The 21,669-nt window shown below is 43.2% G+C and overlaps 1 protein-coding gene across 1 annotated transcript in view; it reads right to left on the bottom strand.

Moving 5' to 3' along the window:
• USP9X (ubiquitin specific peptidase 9 X-linked) overlaps nt 1–19,245 on the bottom strand; it is a 179,127-nt gene extending 159,882 nt beyond the window's left edge. The window contains exon 1 of the mRNA XM_038587199.1: nt 19,097–19,245. The gene's annotated coding sequence lies outside the window, so the exon portion shown is untranslated. The remainder of the gene's footprint in view (nt 1–19,096) is intronic.
• Between the last annotated feature and the right edge of the window lie 2,424 nt (nt 19,246–21,669).

The raw sequence follows: 21,669 nt of genomic DNA, 5'->3' as shown, positions 1-21,669 counted from the left end.
TAAGCAACAGACTGACTCTTGGTTTCTTGGTTTCTGTCAGGTCATAATCTCAGGTGGTTTTGTACAGTGGGAGTCTGCTTGAGATTCTCTCCCTCCACCCCTCCCTAGACTCACGCACATGTGCTCTCGCTCAAAAAAACTAAATTGATTAATCAATCTTAAAAAAAAAATAGTCTGTCTATCCCACTGTGGGAGAATCTCTCTAAAACTGACCTATTCCCAGCCAAGGACCTGTACATCAACTTCAGGGTATTATTTCACTCCTTTTATTCTAGAGTTTTAGAATCTCCTGGGTTTTATTTAAAATTTGAAGGGTTCTGTTTATATTAGGTTATATTTTATATAACCTACCATAGGGCAAAATAATCTGATCCTTTTATTTTTACTTCCAGTCTTACTTACTTCATCTAGGCCTAAGAAATACACATTTTCCCAGTTGGAGAATGACAACTATGCCTCCTTGGAAGCCTGGATCTTCTATTACTTTTATGGCATAGGCAAGTAGCTTCAGCATGACTTGAGACATGGCCCAATGCTAGTTCTACTAAACTAAGAGCTCCTTAACAGTGGTATAGCTCAGCTCTGTCTTGTGTGTGCCAAATGTTCCAGGTCTTATCTAGCTAAAATCTAAGCCTCATAATTTAAATGTGAACCAGCAAAGTCAACCTGATTTTCTCAACCATTTTTACAATAAAAATTGCACTGCAGTCACCCAGACCAACCATTTCGTAATTCAAACGCCAAGCCAAATTCTTACTACATTCTCTCCACATGCTTGCAGCCTGGTAAAACCTCAGTTCCATCTTGCTTTCTGCCTTAGCATACCCTCCCTATTTCTTCATGGCCAGCCTGGAAATTTTGTAGTAACACAAGTTTTCAATTTTTCCTTTTGCTAAAGTTTCTCCAAAGTCTACTCTAATATCATTGCTTATGCCAGAAAAAAGTAATCAGTTTTAAGCTCCAAGATTCTGATCACCAGTTTCAACATGTGTGTGGGAGGGAAGTGGTTTTTCCCCCCCACATCACCAATTAAGATTCTGACACCAGGTGGGTGTCCTACAATTCAACTTAATTCTGACACTATCCACCCAGAGAAGAGCATCACATTCCACAAGTTAAGGGATCAAGTCCCACCAAGAGTCCACTTCACTTTAGATGCCAAACTGCAATTCCAGATTGTTACCTGTGCTTCTGACAAACCAGCTATAGATTGGAGATTGGAGGTTCCAATGACTCCCACCTTGCATTACAGATAAGGGCTTGGTCCTACAAGAATGCCACCCTCACCCTACTTCAGATGTCTATAGCCAATCCAGGATGTTACTGATGCTTCTGAACTAATGGCTATAAATCAAAGGTTCCCATGACACCAGCCCTAGGTTCGATTAATTTGCTAGAGTGAGGGATGCCTGGATGACTCAGCAGTTGAGTGTCTGTATGCCTTTAGCTCAAGGCCTGATCTCTGAATCCCGGGATTGAGTAGAGTCCCACATCAGGCTCCCTGCGTGGAGCCTGTTTCTCCCTCTGCTTGTGTCTCTGCCTCTCTCTGTGTGTCTTTCATAAATAAATAAATAAAATCTTTAAAAAAAAATTTTTTTAAAGGACAAAACTCAAGAACAGCCAGATGAAGAGATGCATAGGGATGGGTATGGGTAAGAGGCACGGAATTTTTGTGCCTCTATCCAAATGTGCCATCCTCTCATATCTCCATTTGTTCACCAACCTGGAAGCTCTCTGAAGCTTCTCCCTTTTGGGTTTTCAAGGAGGCTTTATGATACAGATGGGATTAACTTAATCAATGACCACTGGTGATCTATTGAATCTCTGGTCCCTCTTTGCTCCCCAGAGATTAAGGGTGTGGGAGTAACTGAAAGTTCTAACCCTCCAATCATATGGTTGGTTCTCCTGGCAACCAGCCCCTATTCCTAGGTGCTTTCCAGAAGTCACCTGGAGACTTGTTAATGACAGAAGTCATTAACATATACCCAGTTGTGGTGGAAAGAGGGCTTGTTATAAATAAGAAGACACCAATTTCACCTTTATGGCTCTGAAGCAATAAAGTTTTAGGAAATATGGACAAAAAGCCAAATATGAAAAAAGATGCTCCCACTGCTCTTACTGCTCAGGAAATTCCAAGGATTTTGGGAGCTAGCTAGCTATGAGCCAGGAAACTTGGATGAAGATTAACGATAGAAGTATATTTTGGTCATCTGAATGACCAAACATATACTTCTTATAAATCACAATACTGCAAGCTCATAAATATGCTCATTTGCTACTACTTCATGTACTACAACATAATTTAGAATTTATTAAATTAGGGATGCCAGGGGGGCTCAGCGGTTGGGCATCTGCCTTCGGCTCAGGGCATGATGCCGGAATGGAGTCCTGCTTCAGGCTTCTTGCAGGAAGCCTGCTTCTCCCTCTGCCTGTGACTCTGCCTCTCTCTGTCTCTCATGAATAAATAAATAAAATCTTAAAAAAAAAAAAAAAAAAGAATTTACTAAATTAGAAAATGGTATTCAGACAGAACACATCTTGAGTTTTATGCTTGCCCTATCATTGGATTTTTAAAAAGGCATCAGTCAAATCAACAGTATAAACAAAATCATAATTATTTAGTCTTGTCTCTCAATACAGTTCTTCTGAAATTTTAGTAAGATTTGTTAAAATACTAAACTCCTACATCATTCTTAACTATTAAAGTAGCGTCTCTAAGCATTTGAAGAAAGCACAGAATGACTTGAGGGCTCTGTTTCACACAGAGCTTTCTAGAATCAATGGAAGAAGGGCTAATGGTTCAAATTAAAGAGGCAACCCAGGGTGACACTACTACAGGCTACTGAAGTTTGAGAGTCACTTCCTTCAGGACTTCTAACAAAGAATTCATATGCTAATATATAATATACAGTTGGCCTTGGAACAACAGAGTTTGGCGACATCAACCCCCAACACAGTCAAAAATTAATGTAAGGGGATCCCTGGGTGGCTCAGCAGTTTAGTGCCTGCCTTTGGCCCAGGGCGTGATCCTGGGGTCCCGGGATCAAGTCCCACATCGGGCTCCATGCAGGGTGCCCGCTTCTCCCTCTGTGTCTTTCATGAATATATAAATAAATAAAATCTTTAAAAAAAAAAATCGATGTAAGTTTTAAAACTGGACTCCCCAAAGACTTAACTAATGATAGCCTACTGGTGACCAGAAGCCTTACTGATAACATAGTCTGTCAGTAACATATAATTTGTTAATGTACTATATACTGTATTCTTACAATCAAGAAAGCTAGAGAAAATGTTATTTTAAACTAATCATTAAAAAGAGAAAAGAGAGGGATCCCTGGGTGGCGCAGCGGTTTGGCGCCTGCCTTTGGCCCAGGGTGCAATCCTGGAGACCCGGGATCGAATCCCACGTCGGGCTCCCGGTGCATGGAGCCTGCTTCTCCCTCTGCCTGTGTCTCTGCCTCTCTCTCTCTCTCTGTGTGTGACTATCATAAATTAAAAAAATAAAAAAAAAAGAGAGAGAGAAAAGAGGGCAGCCCGGGTGGCTCGGTGGTTTACTGCCTGCCTTCGGTCCAGGGCCTGGTCCCAGGGTCCCGGGATAGAGTCCCACATCAGGCTCCCCGCGGGGAGCCTGCTTCTCCCTCTGACTGTGTCTCTGCCTCTCTCTGTCTCTCATGAATAAATAAATAAAACCTTTAAAAAAAAGAGAGAGAGAAAAGAGAAAATACATTTATAGTACCGTATTTATCAAAAGTGATCTATGTAAAAAGGGACCAGTGCAGTTTTTAAACATTTATTTATTTGAGAGAGAGAGTGTGTGTGCCTGCACAAGTAGGGGCAGGAGCAGTGGGAGAGAGAGAATCTCAAGCAGACCCCTCACTGAGTGAAGAGCCCAACCCAGGGCTCCAACCCACCACCCATGAGATCATGCCCTGAGCAGAAATCATAAGTCAGACAAGTAACAGACTGGGCCACCCAGGCACTCCTACATATATTACAATACATATAATTACTTTATACATATAAGATGTAATTAATTGCTATTTCTCTAAATATACTCTGCAATTCAAACTTTTCACAAATACAAAAAGGCTTTCTTTCAATCACATTTAGTGAGGTTTCTATTTTTTGTTTTCATTTATATTTGTCTTCTAAGCATTTCATTTTTGACTGCTGGAAACAGCTATTCTTTCTCAGCTCTTGTGTTTTGCCTCTTTTAGGCAAAATTTATGTTTTTTTTAGAAAAAATACAAATGATTTGTCAACTATATAGCATCAGTTTCTCCCTTCTTTTTTTTATTTTTTTTTATTTATTTATGATAGTCACATAGAGAGAGAGAGAGGCAGAGACACAGGCAGAGGGAGAAGCAGGCTCCATGCACTGGGAGCCCGACGTGGGATTCGATCCCGGGTCTCCAGGATCACGCCCTGGGCCAAAGGCAGGCGCTAAACCGCTGCACCACCCAGGGATCCCTCTCCCTTCTTTTTATTTTTGGATTCTTTTCAGGACCTCTTGCTTCTTCTTGGGTTGGTCTAGGTAATGCAGAGGACATCCCTGCTCCCGCTCTGTTCTTTGGTTTTCAGATTCAAGTAGCGGTTTGCAGAAATGTGTTGTTTGTGGCTGCATTGTTCACTTGGTTGGCTAGAGGACTGGAGAAAAACTACATTGTTTCCAAATCAGCCAGTCTTTTCTGCTTTATCAAGTCCTTCAACAAATATAGGACTGTATACCAAAATAGCGATTTATAGTATCTTTTCAATGTGTACTAGGAATGCTAGTGTAACAGGTGGTATAACCAGGCTGTTCCAAGCCTAACATGGACACCAGATGCTTAAACAAAATAAAACCTGCATATGTGTCACAAAAAACATTATTGTATATGTAATATAACATTACAAAATGGCAAATAGAAGGAATTTTCCTTACATCTATCACCAAAACCAATGATCTCTATCATTTTTGTGTATTACCTTCCCGATTTTTCTTATGAATACTCCTTTAAAAAATGATAGAAATAGGGGCGCCTGGGTGGCTCAGTTGGTTAAGCATCTGCTTTTGGCTCAGGTCATGATCCCAGGGAATGTGATGGAGCCCCAAGTCAGGCTCCCTGCTCAGCAAGGAACCTGCTTCTGCCCCTCTTTCTCAAATAAAATCTTTTAAAAAAATTTATAGAAATAATGTAACCAAATTAAGAATGTTTGGAAAATTAAGAAACATAAACAACCCCTATAATGCTAAAATGTGATTGTGGTATATTGGCTAAAATGGATTGTGCTATATTGTGGCTAAAATGTAATTTTGATATATTTTCCACCAATCTTTTAAAATTCTATTTCCTTTACTTATTTTGAAAAATAGTTGATATGAATACATAACCATTTTTAAAATATTTATTCACTTCAGGGACAGCCCCGGTGGCGAAGCAGTTTAGTGCTGCCTGCAGCCCGGGGTGTGATCCTGGGGACCCGGGATCGAGTCCCACGTTGGGCTGCCTGCATGGAGCCTGCTTCTCCCTCTGCCTGTGTCTCTGCCTCTCTCTCTCTCTGAATAAATAGATAAATAAATCTTAAAAAAAAAAAAAAAAAGACTAAAAAAATATATATATTTATTCACGTCAAAAAACATTCATTCATGCTATTTATTTTCTGTACCTTGCATTTTGTCACTTAAAATATCTTGCAAATGGGGACACATGGATAGTTCAGGTGGTTGAGTGGCCGACTCTTGGTTTAGGCTCCACACTCAGTGCTGAGTCTGCTTGTCCTTCTCCCTCTGCTCCTCCAGCCGCTTGCTCACTTTCTCTCCCAAATACATAAAATCTTTAAGTTTTTATCTTTAGATTTTATTTATTTGAGAGAGAACAAGCTGGGAGAGGGGCAGAGGGAAAGGGAGAAGCAGGCTCCCTGCTCCATGCAGGGCTTGACCCTAGGACCCTGGGATCATGACCTGAACGGAAGGCAGACACTTAACAGACTAAGCCACCCAGTCACTCCAAAAAAAAAAAAAAAAAAAAAAAAAAAATATATATATATATATATATATATCATATATACATATATAAATATAAAAATACATATAAATATAAAAATACATATAAATAAAAAAAGACAATCTTTTGCAACAAACTTTTTTGTTTGGGTTTTCTTCTTTTATTGAGGTATAAAATAATAATACAGTAATGTGGGTAAATTGCATTAAAGAGTTGATGATGAATTTTTTTGACTTGAAACATTGTTCTTTTTAAGTTTTTATTTAAATTCCAGTTAGTTAACATAGAGTGTTATAGTCTCAGGTGTACAAAATAGTGATTCAGCAATTCTATACAACACCCAGTGCTCATCACAAGTGCCCTCCTTAATCCCCATCACCTATGTCACCCATCTCCCCACCGACTTCTCCTCTGGTAACCATCGAATCTGTTTCTTAGTTTGCCTTTTTCTCTTTGCTCGTCTGTTTTTTTTTTTAATCTGGCAACTATTGATTACTTGCTTCTTTTTTTCTTTTTAAGATTTCATTTATTTATTTATGAGAAACACACAGAGAGAGGCAGAGACACAGGCAGAGGGAGAAGCAGGCTCCACGCAGGGAGCCTGATGCAGGACTCGATCCTGGAACTCCAGGATCACGCCCTGAGCCAAAGGCAGATGCTCAACCGCTGAGCCACTCAGGCGTCCCAAACTCGTTTGTTTCTTAAATTCCACCTATGAGTGAAATCATGGTATTTATCTTTTTCTGACATTTATTCTGCTTAGCATAATACTCTCTAGCTCCATCCATGTCATTGTAAATGGCAAGATTTCATGCTTGATAAATTTTTACATACATATATTTGCCAGTTTTAACAATATTAATTTGTTTTTTTTTTTTTTTTAATTTTTATTTATTTATGATAGTCAGAGAGAGAGAGAGAGAGAGAGAGAGGCAGAGACACAGGCAGAGGGAGAAGCAGGCTCCATGCACCGGGAGCCCGACGTGGGATTCGATCCCGGGTCTCCAGGATCGCGCCCTGGGCCAAAGGCAGGCGCCAAACCGCTGCGCCACCCAGGGATCCCAACAATATTAATTTGTTAATCATGTTTAACAATTTAGCAGTTATCCTGTTAAGCACTGTTATAAGAACTACACGGGTATTAATTCCTTTAATCCTCATAATAAACCTGTAAGTTAGGCACTATTATCATCCCATTTTAGAGATGAGGTAACTCGGGCACAAACAGAGTAAGCATTTGGCCAAGGTCATATGGTTTGTAAACTCAGAGCCAGAATTCAAGATCCATGCAGTCATGTCCCAGCATCTGAGCACTTAACATTCTTGTAACTACATGTAAAGATAATCATGGAAGTGGTTTAGCACAGTGTCTGACACACACTAGTACGTGCTCAATAGCATCATCATTTTTACTATTATCATCACGGTTTCACTGAATCTGGGGTGCCATCAGTTGTAAGACACATCATTATTTTAAATGATACTAAGAAAGAAAACAGTCAATCATAATAATTGAAGACTATATTTAGTGTTGAAGACTCATTCCAATTTCAGGACACCTGGGTGGCTCAGCGGTTGAGTATTTGCTTAGGACATGATCCTGGAGTACTGGGACCAAGTCCTGCATTGGGCTCCCTGTGGGGAGCCTGCTTCTCCCTCTGCCTGTATCTCTGCCTCTCTGCCTCTCTCTCTCTCTCATGAATAAATAAATCTTAAAAAAAAAAAAAAAGACTTGTTCCAATTGCAAAGATCTGAAGATGTAAAAAAAAAAACTGTGCTTTGAAGAACGAATGAAATTCAGTATTGTATTTAGTGCTGTTTAATAGCTTTATACCATATATGTACCGAGGGCTGCTCCCTATTTATATATTCAATCCTGACCACTCCTTTGAACCATAAACCTGGGGGATCCCTGGGTGGCTCAGTGGTTTAGCACCTGCCTTCAGCCCAGGGCATGATCCTGGAGTCCTGGGGTCAAGTCCCGCATCAGGCTCCCCGCATTGAGCCTGCTTTTCCCTCTGCCTATGTCTCTTCCTGTGTGTGTGTGTGTGTGTGTGTGTGTGTGTGTGTGTGTGTGTGTCTCATGAATAAATAAGTAAAATCTTTAAAAAAAAAAACTGTATGAACCATAAACATGCATCTCCAACTGCCTACCTAATGTCTCCACGTGGATGCTCACAGATACTCAAAAATCATATGTCTAAAACACAGTTCTCAATGGCCTTTCCCATCTTGACATACAGCAACTCTATTCTCCCAACTTTTCAGGCCCCAAACCTTGGTGTCAACAAATTCCTTTCTTTTTTTTTAAGATTTTATTTATTTATTTGAAAGAGAGAGCACAAGCCAAGGTGGAAGGGTAGAGGGAGAGGGAGAAGCTGAGCAAGGAACCCCACTTGGGACTTGATCCCAGGACCCTGGGATCATGACCTGAGCCCAAGGCAGACACTCAACCACTGAGCCGCCCAAGCACCCCGGGTCTCTACCTTTTATATAAATCCAGAACTCAGCCTCTTCTCAGCACCTGCACTGCCAATACAACTATTCCACAGCATGGTGTGGCAAGGTCTGCTGGCTGCTCACCGACTCCACACTTTCCTCTTCTTCCTGGGCACACAGTCCTCAGCCTCTCTTGCAGGTAGGTGTGGCCATATGGAATGTGAGCACAAATTTCACATACCATTTCCAGCCTGTCTGTGTAAACCTCCCAAGCATACTCTTATATGCTTTTCTCCCCTTGCAGCTTGCTATAACAGAGGTGGCTCCAAACCCTACTCCTAAGGATGACCTTGGTAGCCCCATGTCAAAGAAAGCAAGGCCTTAGTCAGGCTGGGTTTCTGAATGACAGCATGGAGGGCTGTCCCCATGACCTGTTTACCCACACAGCATGGGAAGATAAGCAATAAAGAAATGTTTGCTGTTTGAACCAGTAGACGATGAGGAAAACGGTATCAGAGGATAGAAAGATGGAAAGAGTCTTCTTGTTAAACAGCAGATGCTACCTATAAAAAAAAGAAGTAGGGCCAAGTGCCTCCAGAGCCTCCAGCTTTCGCAAAGGATATAGGAAAGCGATGTTAGTAGTGTGTATTGATGGTTCCTTGCTCTATTTAGCAAGGTGTTACAAGGAAGAAAAAAGTTCAGGCAAGAACTGGTTGGTTGAGTTGTAAAAACAAAATGAGAAATTTGGGGATACAAGATTAGAAAAGCTGACTGCGGGGGCGCCTGGGTGGCTCAGTCAGTTAAAAGCCTCCAACTCTTAATTTGGCTCGGGTCTTGGTCTCAGGGTGGTGAGATCAAGGCCCACATCCAGCTTCACACTGGGCATGGAGTCTGCGTGAGATTCTCTCTCTTCCTCTGCCTTTCCCTCTGCGCTCTCTCTCGCTCTTTAAAAAAAAGAAAGAAACTGAAGCTGACTGCTTCTGTATCCCAAATAATAAAAGACTGAAAAAGGCTTAGTGTCACAAAGGTGTAGGAGAACAGCTCCATCATGATGTGACCCTGCCTATCTCCACGTAGGACACATAAACAGAGCATCTGCAGTCTCACCCAACTCATGGCAGAATCTTCTGTGATTCCTCCTGGAAGAAAGGGGTTAAGGACAAGGAGCTGCTACAGTGTTGCTTCTCCACCCCTAACTCAAGGGAGACTGCCACAGAACTGTTTCTTATCCATCTCCCTAGTTTGGGGGGAGGGCAACTCTCTCTAGCTTCCCCACTACCCCGCTAGGATCCAGCTGCCAGCTTCCATGGCTTTCTATAAAACTGCTCGGCAGTAGTTTAGAGTTGGCTTCTCCACAGCACTCTGGTGGTCTGTCATTTCGCATGTTCAGTGCTACCCTGTGTAAAACTCCGTAAACGGGACTCTGCTCTAAAGTGAAAATCAAATTGAAGTGAAATCAAATCAAATTGAAGAGGTGGTATCCTTCTCATCTAAGCCTGCTGTTTGAGATAGCATCAAGGGAGACACTACTAGTTTCTTTTTTTTTTTTTTAATTTTTATTTATTTATGATAGTCACACAGAGAGAGAGAGAGAGAGAGAGGCAGAGACACAGGCAGAGGGAGAAGCAGGCTCCATGCACCGGGAGCCCGACGTGGGATTCGATCCCAGGTCTCCAGGATCGCGCCCTGGGCCAAAGGCAGGCACCAAACCACTGCACCACCCAGGGATCCCACCACTAGTTTCAAAACGGAGCAGTACAGGAACAAGGAAGCAAATAAGTAAGGTAGCCATCACAACCACATCTAGGAAGAGAATGTGGGCAAGGTCTCAGAGAGATCAGAGGCCTGCTAAGGTTTGGATGGAACTGATCACCAAGGAAGTCAAGATCTGGCCTGGAAAAGCTGCAAGGTTTAAAACAACCCTTGGGGGCACCTGGGTGGCTCAAATCTATTGGGTGTCTGCCTTCAGCTCAGGTCATGATCCCAGGGTCTTGGGACTGAGCTCCACATTAAGCTCTCTCAGATGGAGGTCGGCTTCTAACCCTCTCCCTCTACCCCTCCCCTGCTCATGCTCTCTCTCTCTCTCTCTCTCAAATAAATAAAATCTTTTTTTAAAAAAATTAGGTAAAACAACCCTTGGGCAAGAAGCGATCTGGGAAAGCTGAGTCTCCAGTCCCCATCATTAACTCACTTCTATCATTTCCTTCTTGCCGCCCTCACGCTCTCCGTGCCAACCAGGCTCCTTATCATTCCTTGAACATGATAAAGCACATTCCCATCTCAGATCCTTGGCCTCTGCTGGTTCCTTCTTGTCCCTGAAACAAATTTCTTTTCAGATATTTATGAAGTATTTCACATTTATAGATTTCACATATTTATAAGGACATCAGGGATGGGAGTCCTAAGCACACAGAAGGTAGCTGAGAGACTGTAGGTTTCTCCCTAAAGCTCCCACTCCGACAGGCACCAGGTTCACCAGAAGCCAGGCAGAACCTAACTGCCCTGCCACCTACTCATGCAAGGACCTCAGGGCCTCCACGAAGTGCACCAAATGATTTCCAGGAGTTGCTAAGGGCTGTCACGTGTGCCCAGGAACAAGTCCCATCCGACAGTCTCCATGAGACTCTACTCTTGGCTGGATATCAGGCACTGCAGCCACTCTGAGGACTCCCTGAGGGTATTGGTACCTCCAGCTTGATTACAGTAGTTCCACCTTGGTGGCCCCTTAGGGAGTAGGGTGCAGAAAATGCCTTCCTCTCTGTGGTGTGGTAGGGTGAACGGCGCTCTCACCCAGGTTATCTTCTGCTGAGGGAGCCCGGAGCAGTGCCAGATGGGAAATGCAGGATAAGGCAACTCTACTGCGTCCTGTAGTAAGAGCACTGGCACCTTCCTAGTATGCTTGTCTTCAAAGTGTTCTGAAACACAATTTCCAATGTGTGGGGGGCCGTGTTCCCCCACACCAAACAATTCTGACACTATCTACCTGGAAAGAGCATCAGATTCTACAGGTTAAGGACTCAGTCCTACAAGGCTGCTACTGTCCCACACCCCATACACATACACCTCTCTTTAGACACCAAACGTAAGTTGTTGCTTGTGCTTCTGACCAACTGGCTGTAGATAGGAGGTTCCAATGACCACCCCCTTGGTAACTCAATTCAAACACCAGCTGCAAGTCTATGTTGACCTGTACTTCTGACTGGCTAGGTTCCAATGACCTACTCCTTGGGTTCAGTTCATTTGCTAGAGTGGCTCACAGAACTCAGAGAAACATTTTACTTACTAGATTATTGATTTATTATAAAAAGATAAATCAGGAACAGCCAGATGGAAGAGATGCATAGGGTCAGGTCTGGGGAAAGGATGAGGTGCTTCCATTCTCTCTTCAGGAGCACCAGTCTCTCCACAACTCCACAGGCTCACCAACCCGGAAGTTCTCTGAACCCAATCCTTTTAGTTTAAATCTATGGCCAATAGTGATTGATTCAATCCCCCTCCCACCCATTAGAGGAGTGGGACTGAAATTTCCAACCTTCTAATCACAAGGTTGGTTCCCAAGGCAACCAGCCCCCTTCCTTAGGTGCTGGCCAGGTGACTCATTAACATAACAAAAGACACCTTTAAGGCTCTCAATGCTGAGGAAATTCCAAAGGTTTTAGGAGTTTGGTGCCAGAAATGGGACAAGACCAAACATATTCCTTTTTTTTTTTTTTTTAAAGATTTTATTTATTTATTCATGAGAGAGACACACAGAGAGAGAGAGAGAGAGAGAGAGAGAGAGAGAGAGAGAGAGGCAGAGACACAGGCAGAGGGAGAAGCAGGCTCCATGCAGGGAGCCTGACGTGGGACTCGATCCTGGGTCTCCAGGATCAGGCCCTGGGCTGAAGGAGGCGCTAAACCACTGAGCCACCTGGGCTGCCCACATATTTCTTATTATAAACCACAGTATCACAGCCCACCCTGGTCTTCGAACACGGATCCCTAATAGCAAAACAATCATAAAAGTCAAAAGATATGGCACGTTACTAGAATCTCATTCAGTGATTAATAACTATCCAGTCCAGCATCATATGGAGGAAAAGCAGTCCCCCTCCCAGGGGGTTGGCCACTCAGGTTTGCAGGCTTCCAGTAGATCCCATCAGGTTCCAAAACCAAGAGTGGGCTCAGCAACATATGGCTTCACCTTCTCAAGCATCTGGTATACTCAAGCTAAGAAATAATAGCATCTCCTGCTCTGAGCCTCTTTGGACATGTCAATGTAACATCCCATGCATGGATTTCCCTCATTCTATAACCCACATATTCATTCCCTTACCCTTCAGCTACTATTTTCCTTCCCTCCATTTATATCCAAACCTTTCCACCTCTGAAGGAACATTGGGTTTGGCCACTGTGCTGGTGTAGATTGCAAGCAGCAAAACTAGTCTAGCAAGTCCCTCCCGCTCAGTTCAGTTCTAGTCAGATAAGCTAAGGTTACTAGTGGGCTATCTGCACCACCAGGCAATAGAGCTGAATTCGCTGTTAGCCCCAATTTCGCCAGAAGGGGCAAAGGCCCATCCTGCCTCATTGGGACCTTAGGAATTCTGACACAAGGGTTAAAAATACACAGTTGCAAGTTTCTTGCTTGAGAATCCAGCCCTGGTAGTCCTGGGTCCTTTGACCACTGCATCAAGTAGAGAAGGGAAAAAAAAAAAAAAAAGTTGAGGCAATGTGGAAAAGAATGAGCACCTTCCCACACACCCTCTTCCCCGGATCCACTGGGAAGACAGAGGAATCTATGCAGGGGGGACATTCCTGTAGTCCCCATCATGTTCATGCTGAGTGTGAGAACACACTCATGAAGGCCTGGAAGCTAGCCCCCTTTGTGTGCTTCTCTCCCCTTGCCCACCCTGACCCTCAGCCCCTTTTAGACAACCACTATTTAACTGCCCCATCCATTCTCTGTCAAACTAGTACTCAGGAGGATATCCCTGTCCCATGTTGGACATTATCAGCTATAAAGTATATTCCTCCCTCTGAAGAAATGCCGATGGACTGTCCAAAGTGGTGCAGTATCCTCAGTTCTGGGTCTCAATCTAGAGTCAGTGACTCCTGCTGTCAGGACCCACTGGAAGACCCCAGTACTTCCAGTATCAAGTCTCACTTGCCCACTATGTTAAGGCCCTTCCCACCAGGGAATCTGCCACAAGGCCATCTGCAGTCTCTGTCTCCCTTGCTAACAGAACAATTCTTACTGACATTTTGTACCTCAGAAGGTGCCAGAGGAACAGGTCTGGAACCAGCCCATCTCTGCTTTGCTACAGACCCCCAATGTCCACTCATCCCCAGCCAGGTGGTTACCTCAAGGGAGTACATGGGGAGATCTGCTAGCTTCTTCCAACCACCTTCCAAACCTGGAAGGGAGTTCTTCTGATGGGCATTGGCATGTTCTACTTTAATGCACCCCTCAAATTTCCAGAGGGCTATGCCCTACTTGGGCATCCCTTTAATAGACCATGTTTCTGCCGCCCTCCTGCTGACCATAAGCCCAGGCCACTGGCCACTGCCCGTGAGTCAGTAAAGAGTCAAACATACAGGCTTTTTATCACGGTTCAATTCTTCCATCGCTGAGAGCAAAACAGCATGCAATTCAGACCACTGAGCTGACTGGCTTTCACCTTTTTTGCTCAGAATGGAAGCCTTCCAAGTAAGATGTTGTCCATTCCCCATGGAACTTGCATCCAAAGATCAAGCAGCTTTTTGTTCATCAGTTGAGAGCTATTTACAGGGCACTGACCAAGTGACAAGAGAATCCAACAAGCTCCTCACACAGTTCCAGAGTCTATCCTAGGGGAAAAGGGCTCCCTGCTTGTGAGGAAGCTCCTCCTCGCATTCCCAGGCACTGCTATTCCCGTTAAGGTGTTTCTCGAACATCATTCTAGACATTATGGGTATTTCAGGTTTCAAGATCGTGTATGCCCTTCAGCTTCAATTAATAATATCCCATAGCAAGGTTGTAAATGACCTTCAAAATTCTCCTCTCCAAAGTCCCAGTAGTGGTCACTGGGAGGCGCTCACAGGCTCTTGCCATAAACCCCAGTGTACACTCTTACAAAGCACTATTGCCAGAATTGGTCTTCACCAACATTCCAGCTTCTACCCTCCGCTGTGGGCTCAGGCATCTTACTGGTTCCCATTTAGCACATCCAGTTAATGCTCCTTGAAGGGCAGACATACATGCCTTCTGTTACAATACTAGGTAGGGGAAGCATTCCCCTGTCAGATACAATGTCCATCCCTTGTCATTCCCTAATATTTTGCCTTTTAACCATCAGGTAAAAGAAACGCAAGCCCTTCCCAGAAAGTCTATTCAAATGTACAAATTCTCCTACAAACTTTTACCATGATTCCATGGACTCGCGTTCCTAGCTGCAGCCTGTCAGGACTTCATCAACAGGTTACGGTTTTACAACCAGGCAAAGGAAGTGCTCCTCAGCCACATTTAATATCCATTCCCATAAAACATTCAGGTAAAGTTAACATGATTTCTTCAGAGAACACCAGCTTTAGTATATCAACTTTCATAATCCTATCAAACCCTATATTTTTACATTCTGTCAGTCTAATTGTATCAGGAGTCAGGGCTTTACCGATGGGTTTTGGTACCCTAGTTCATGGGACTCCCGTATCAAGAAGTCCAGGGAAACTTCTCTGACCATTTTACCTACTCTTGTGCTATACAGGCTTTGAATCTCCAGTGAGGTGTTTAAGCCAAGGGACGCTGGCCCTTTTGTCCATCTTTATCTTGATTAATCTGCCTAACTGCTTGCCCAAGCAGTTGCTGGTCAGGGACTTCATTGTACTTTTTGCCTTCCGCCTTGTGAAATTTCTCCCAAACAGGGTAACATAAAGCAAAATTGTTTGGGGCCCTTTAATGCTGGGGTAGTAACGGGTCCATTTGGCCCGATCAACCTTAGGTAGTGCTGTTATTAAAACCTTTGTCTTAGGGATCCCTGAGTGGCTCAGCGGATTGGCACCTGCCTTTGGCCCAGGCGTGATCCTGGGGTCCCAGGATCAGATCGAGTCGGGCTCCCTGCGTGAAGCCTGCTTCTCCCTCTGCCTGTGTCTCTGCCCCTCTCTCTCTCTCATGAATAAATAAAATAAAAATCTTAAAAAAAAAATAAAACCTTTGTCTTAACCCCATCAATGTCTGTTTTATTCATCCTATTTCTTTTAAGAAAAAATCCTTATGCAATTTATATATACAGAACAACAACAACAAAAAAAACGGTTCACCCATGTCTTAATAATCACCTAAAAATTTCCACCCGGCTGGGACGAGTCCCCTTTCTCTTTTCCTCTTTGTTTCACTCCTATCGATACTCACTTTAGTCACCATATTTCTTAATAACTTCAAAAATTTCCACCTGGTTCGGAAACGTCCCTAGACTTTCTCCATTTGCTTGTTAATTAACCTAAGGTTTCTATTAGCATCTGTAAGACCCCTGAGGGGAAGCTGAGGCAGCAAATTCGATGAGGCTTCCCGAGCTGTTGTTTGGTTCTGCAGCAATGAGGTTCGGTGGGGCGCTCCTGTGAAAGGGGCCCCCTCAACCATGGCATTTACCATGACTCGGGTAATGGGCCTTTTGGGCGGGTTAATATCTCGCTTGTCATAAAGCCAGTCCCCACGCCTTGCATAGGAAGCTTATCAGCTGCTCCATCGGGGTGTTGCACTTGGCATTCATGTGGGGGTTAAGTACAGTCCCCTTTCCAAGGATTAACAAGGCTTAGGGTGGCTTTTATCCAGTCCACCGGGCTGGCTGTTCCCTGGGGAATGTCTGGATCACATACAGCCACCTGCGAGTGTTCCAGAGCGATCTGTGGGTCCCGCCTCAACCCGAACCTGCTGTTCCACCGGCGGCATTCAGACCAAACACACCGCCCCCAATCAGTTACTCCCCCAATCCGGCTCAGGAAGGCTTCCTCAGGAAGCTGAGGATACTGATTAGACAAAATGAAAACAACGCTTTCACACTCTATCCCCCTAGTTTCAAAAGTTCCTTGGTTTTGCCCTTCCCCCACAGTGACTTTTACCTTAGGGGGGCAGCTTTGAGGCTAACGGCCAAAGCTCAGACTCACTGAAATCGGAGTTTGGACTGGCACCAAAGTCCGACCGAGCGGTCCCTTTTAGTTTAGCCATTACAGATAACAACAATGACCAAAGGATTGAATATTTTGCCTTTTTCTCATTAGTATGCACTTCCTTATTCGAAATACCTGGGAGTTGGGTCCATCTTTAGTAACTGAACGCAACACAGTTGCTGCTCCATTCCTGGAGTAACCACATGATCACCCAGGAATCAAGAGGTTCCTCATCCCCCCCTACCTCCCCTTCATCCTTTCTCTTCCCAAACCACATACTTCCGTGAGCCAAGGACGCATCTAGCAAGTCCCAATTCACTGACCACCAACTTTTTGGGAGTTCCTGGACCCAAATCCCAAGTTGGGGGAAGGGCTTTCCACACAATACCAGGCAATTTTGGGACCAGCAGAGTCCAAGAATTCAACTCAATTCCAATACCACCTACCTGGAGTCAGTATCAGATTAGCCACGTTAGGAGTTCAGTCCTAGAAGACGGTTTCTCCAACCCCAGCCACCCTAACTTCAGAAGCCAATCACAAGCCCAGGCTGTTACCTGTGCTTCTGACCAACCAGCAACAGATTGGAGGTTCCAACAACCATCTCCTTGGGTTCCATTAATTTGCTATTGTGGCTCACAGAACTCGGAGAAACATCTTACTTACTAGATCACCGGTGTATTAGAAAAGGATATAACCCAGAAACAGCTAGATGGAAGAGATGCACAGGGCAAGGTATGGTGTAAGGACGAGGAGCTTCCATGCCTTCTCCAAGCCCGTCACTCTTCCTGAAACCAGGTGTTTGACAACCTGCAAGCGCTGTCCTTTGGGGTTTTTATGGAGGCTTCATTACATAGTCATGATTGATTTAATCATTGGCCATTGGTAATTGATTCAATCTCCAGCCCCTCTCCTCCCGGGAGGTCAGGGGGTGGGACTCAAAGTTCTAACCCTTGATTCCTACTTGGTTCCCCTGGCAACCAGCCCCCAGCCTTAGGTACAGCCCAAATGTCACCATTAACATAACAAAAGACACCTTTGTTGCTCTCATCACTTAGGAAATTCCAAGGGTTTTAGGAGCTCTATGCCAGAAATGAAAGGGAAGCCAAATATATATTTCTTATTACCAATCACAGTATTACAGCTTGTAAGTTGCAACTTCCTTTTGAAGGACATATTTTTAACATCTAATTCAAGTTGTAAATATGTATTCTCTCAGACCCAGCATTTCTTGTACTCTGTATTAACTCTAGAGAAACAGGGCAGCCCTGGTGGCGCAGCGGTTTAGTGCTGCCTGCAGCCTGGGGTGTGATCCTGGAGACCTGGGATCGAGTCGGGCTCCCTGCATGGAGCCTGCTTCTCCCTTTGCCTGTGTCTCTGCCTCTCTCTCTATCTCTCATAAATAAATAATCAAAAAAAAAAAAAAACTCTAGAGAAACATTCCTAAACAGGTAGAAAGATGCAGGGACATGAACATTAATCATGGAATGTGGGTAAGAGTGAACATATGGCAAGAGTGCAATAAACAATGGCATATGCTCTCCTAATAAGGAATATTAGGCAGCAGGTGAAAAGCATGAGATGAGGATGAGGACGCTGGGTGCCTGAAACCATTAAGCATCTGCCTTCACCTCAAGTCATGATCTCAAGAGTCCTGGGATCCAGCCGCTAGTCAGCTTCTTCCTCTGCCCCTCCCCCCAAGTAAATAAATAAACATTTTAAAAGAAAGAAAAGAAAGGTGGCTCGATGATATCATCATATGCAAAAAAGATATATATACTATGCAAAAAAAATTTTTGAACCCACACATAATGCCATGTGTGTTTTAATAATACATGTAGAAAAGCACATGTAAATGATAACCGGTAATACTGGCTGCCTCTGGGCAGCAGGAGAGAAGAGAAAGGAATCAGAACTGGGGCTGGTGACTGAGAGGATTTCAGCCTTTTCTTAATAACTGTCCTTCAAGGACAATTAACGCTTCTGTAATTAGAAATTAATGTTTTATAAAGGGCATCTGGCTGCGTAGCAAAATTGTCCAGCCGCCCCCACCTTATCACTTTAATGCACACTGGCGCAACTTCCAATTGGTAGCGCCTGAATTACTTTGCCTAAGGGCTTTCTCTTGCCACTGGAACCTGCTTAGCTGCTGGAGTTGGCTCTGCTACCCATGTGGCAGACCAGAAATGCTGGGGAATGAGCCCCCTGAACGCAGCCCTCAACCAATGACTAATGGGAGTCCGTGTACCTTTCATCAGGGACCAATTGGAACGTAGAAAGCACATTAGTTATTCGAAAAGACAGGATTTACTATTTAAAAAACAAACAAAACAAAAACAACAAAAACGTTAACTAGGCATAAAGTTAAGGAGCTAACTCAAGCGGTGAAAAGAGAACTCTTAAGGTATCGTAAAGAAAGTAATAGAAGGAAGCTGCTACCAGCCCCAGCGCTGGGGTACAAAGGAGAAAATGGAATTGTTAAACTTAGAAGACTGGAGGAAGGGCTCCGTGGAAACTGGGACCCAGACCTCTGAGGAGGGGGTGCTGCTCACCTCATGCTGGTGCTGCTGATGGGGGTGGGATGAAGCTCGTTCTGTGAATCCTGGAAAACTGCAAGCCGGATTCCGCTGGAGACAAGGAAAGGCGCTGCTGGGGCGGCGGTGAAGAAATGTTCTGGGGGAATGCTGACAGCAGCAGGAAGCTGACAGGAGGGAACAAGGAAGAACAGAAAGGAGTTTAAGTTGCTACGTCCTCCTCCCGCCTTGCAGTCTCCCTCTATCGCCCCCTATAGGCAGAGTCTCGCAGGAAGCAGCCGGCCAAACAGAAATGTGGGTGGTAGCTTCCCATCTCCCGAATCAAAGGGTTGAATATGGAAGGGTGAGTGTGAGGCTTAATAACTTAATACCATGCGGAAAAATAGAGAATAGTTTAGTGAGTTCCAGTTTATCTGTCACTCAGCTTCAAGAGTTATTACTATTTTGGCTTTCTTGCTTCATTTATTTCCCTCCATACTTTTCCCCTGGAGTGTTTTAAAGCAAATGACATAATTTCACCCATAAATACTTAAGTATCTAATAGGATACAGACTTTAGGAACATAATTCCATTATCATACATAATATAATTAACACTAATTCCTTAATATAATCGAATACTCAGTCTGTGTTCAAATTTTCCCAGTTGTCTCAAAAATGGCTTTTTACAGTTGGTTTGTTTGAATCAAGACCCAAACAATGTCCAGGTATGGTTTCTGTCAGTATATCTCTTAATTCTCTCTTAATCTATAATCCTTTCTTCCCCCTTCCCTGTTTCCTGTATATTATTTCAATTCACCAGAAAAACATCATTTGTCCTGTGGAATGTCTCATATTCTAAATTTTTCTGGTTGAATCCTACTGGTATCATTTAACATGTTCCTCTGTCCCCTTTATTTTCTGTAAGTGGGTAGTTACATCTGGAGCCTTGGCTAGATTCAGGTTCAATTTTTTGGCAAGGATATTTCATAGCATTCTGTGTACTTCCTATTACCCCTCATTGGAAAGCACTATGGTCATTTTTAAAAATCGAGGTAAAATTATTAAGTTGAGGTATACTTTACCCAAAATTAAATGCACAGAAACTAAGTAAACAGCTTGAGGACTATTTACAGACTATACATCCATGTAACCACTGCTCAGATCAAGATATTGAAGCATTTCCATAATCCAGGCCATTCCTTCATAAATGGTGATTTTCCTTTAAGAGCTTGAATTCTTTTTTTTTTTAATTTTTTTTTTATTATGTATTTATGATAGGCACACAGTGAGAGAGAGAGGCAGAGACACAGGCAGAGGGAGAAGCAGGCTCCATGCACCGGGAGCCCGACGTGGGATTCGATCCCGGGTCTCCAGGATCGTGCCCTGGGCCAAAGGCAGGCGTTAAACCACTGCGCCACCCAGGGATCCCTTGAATTCTTTTTTAATGAAGAACTTTCTCATCAATTCTGACTGCTCTGAAATACAGTCAGGCAGGATAAGTGTTTGATTTTTTTCCCTTTGTTAATTTTATGATTCATAAGTTGATGTCCTAGCAGCCTCCAAAAAGTGACCAATGAGGTTTTATTTTTTAGTATCAGAATGAACTCATGGAGTTCTACAATATTTGATGTATAAATGTGTATATTACTTTGCAGTCATTAGGCATTTTCATGCTTAAAGTGTTCTATCTGGGGCCAGTAAGAACCCCTTAAAAAGTTGGTTCCTTAATCCTTTAATACCACCCTTGTAGGCTTTAATTTCTAGTAAGACAGGATATTCCAGCTTCATCTTTTACATTTCCAGCCTCAGAATTGAAATCAGTTCTTTCCCTAAGGAGCTCTGCATATTTGTTTGTTTTATTTTTTTTAATATTTTATTTATTTATTCATGAGAGACAGAGAGAGAGGCAGAGACGCAGGCAGAGGGAGAAGCAGGCTCCCTGCAGGGAGCCCGACGTGGGACTCGATCCCAGGTCTCCAGGATCACACTCTGGGCTGAACGCGGCACTAAACCGTTGAGCCACCAGGGCTGCCCCTGTTTGTTTGTTTTAAATTATATTTAGTCACCATAATCTGGATGCTGGGTATTTATTGCTATTATGTTGTCATTTCTTTTAGGTCTTTTAAGTGCACCGAGCTAGGAAAGACATATTTCTTAGAAAAAGAAAAATAAACTATAAATTGATACTGCTATTTTCAATCCAAATGAAAGATTAAAGGATTTTTAGTTTCTTTGATTCTGTATTTATCTCTTTTCTCTCATGTATAAAATCTTGATTCTTAATGATATTAACATAATGACTGATTTGCTTGATTCTACTATATAGATAGAGGAGCGTCAGGGTAACACTATCAATATTATTGCTGACAATTAGACCACACTGAATGCCATTTCAGATTTATTTGCAGTTCTTCTTGTCCTTAGGATCTAACTCACTAGAGATATACTATAAAAATACTATGTTTCCAAGTCACTTGGAATAATTATTCTCTGTGTAGTTTTGATGGCAAAACTTGATATATACTTGAGTTCATTTGTTTCTGTTTGTCTTCAATGTCCAAGAATGAGATTCAGTTTTTAAATTATTTTAAACAATCTTATGGTTCCAAC

The sequence above is a fragment of the Canis lupus genome, chromosome X, assembly GCF_011100685.1.
Source record: "Canis lupus familiaris isolate Mischka breed German Shepherd chromosome X, alternate assembly UU_Cfam_GSD_1.0, whole genome shotgun sequence".
In the NCBI taxonomy this organism is placed as follows: Eukaryota; Metazoa; Chordata; class Mammalia; order Carnivora; family Canidae; genus Canis; species Canis lupus.
The sequence above is the reverse complement of the archived record's forward strand: the minus strand, read 5'-3'. Positions and strand labels throughout refer to the sequence as shown.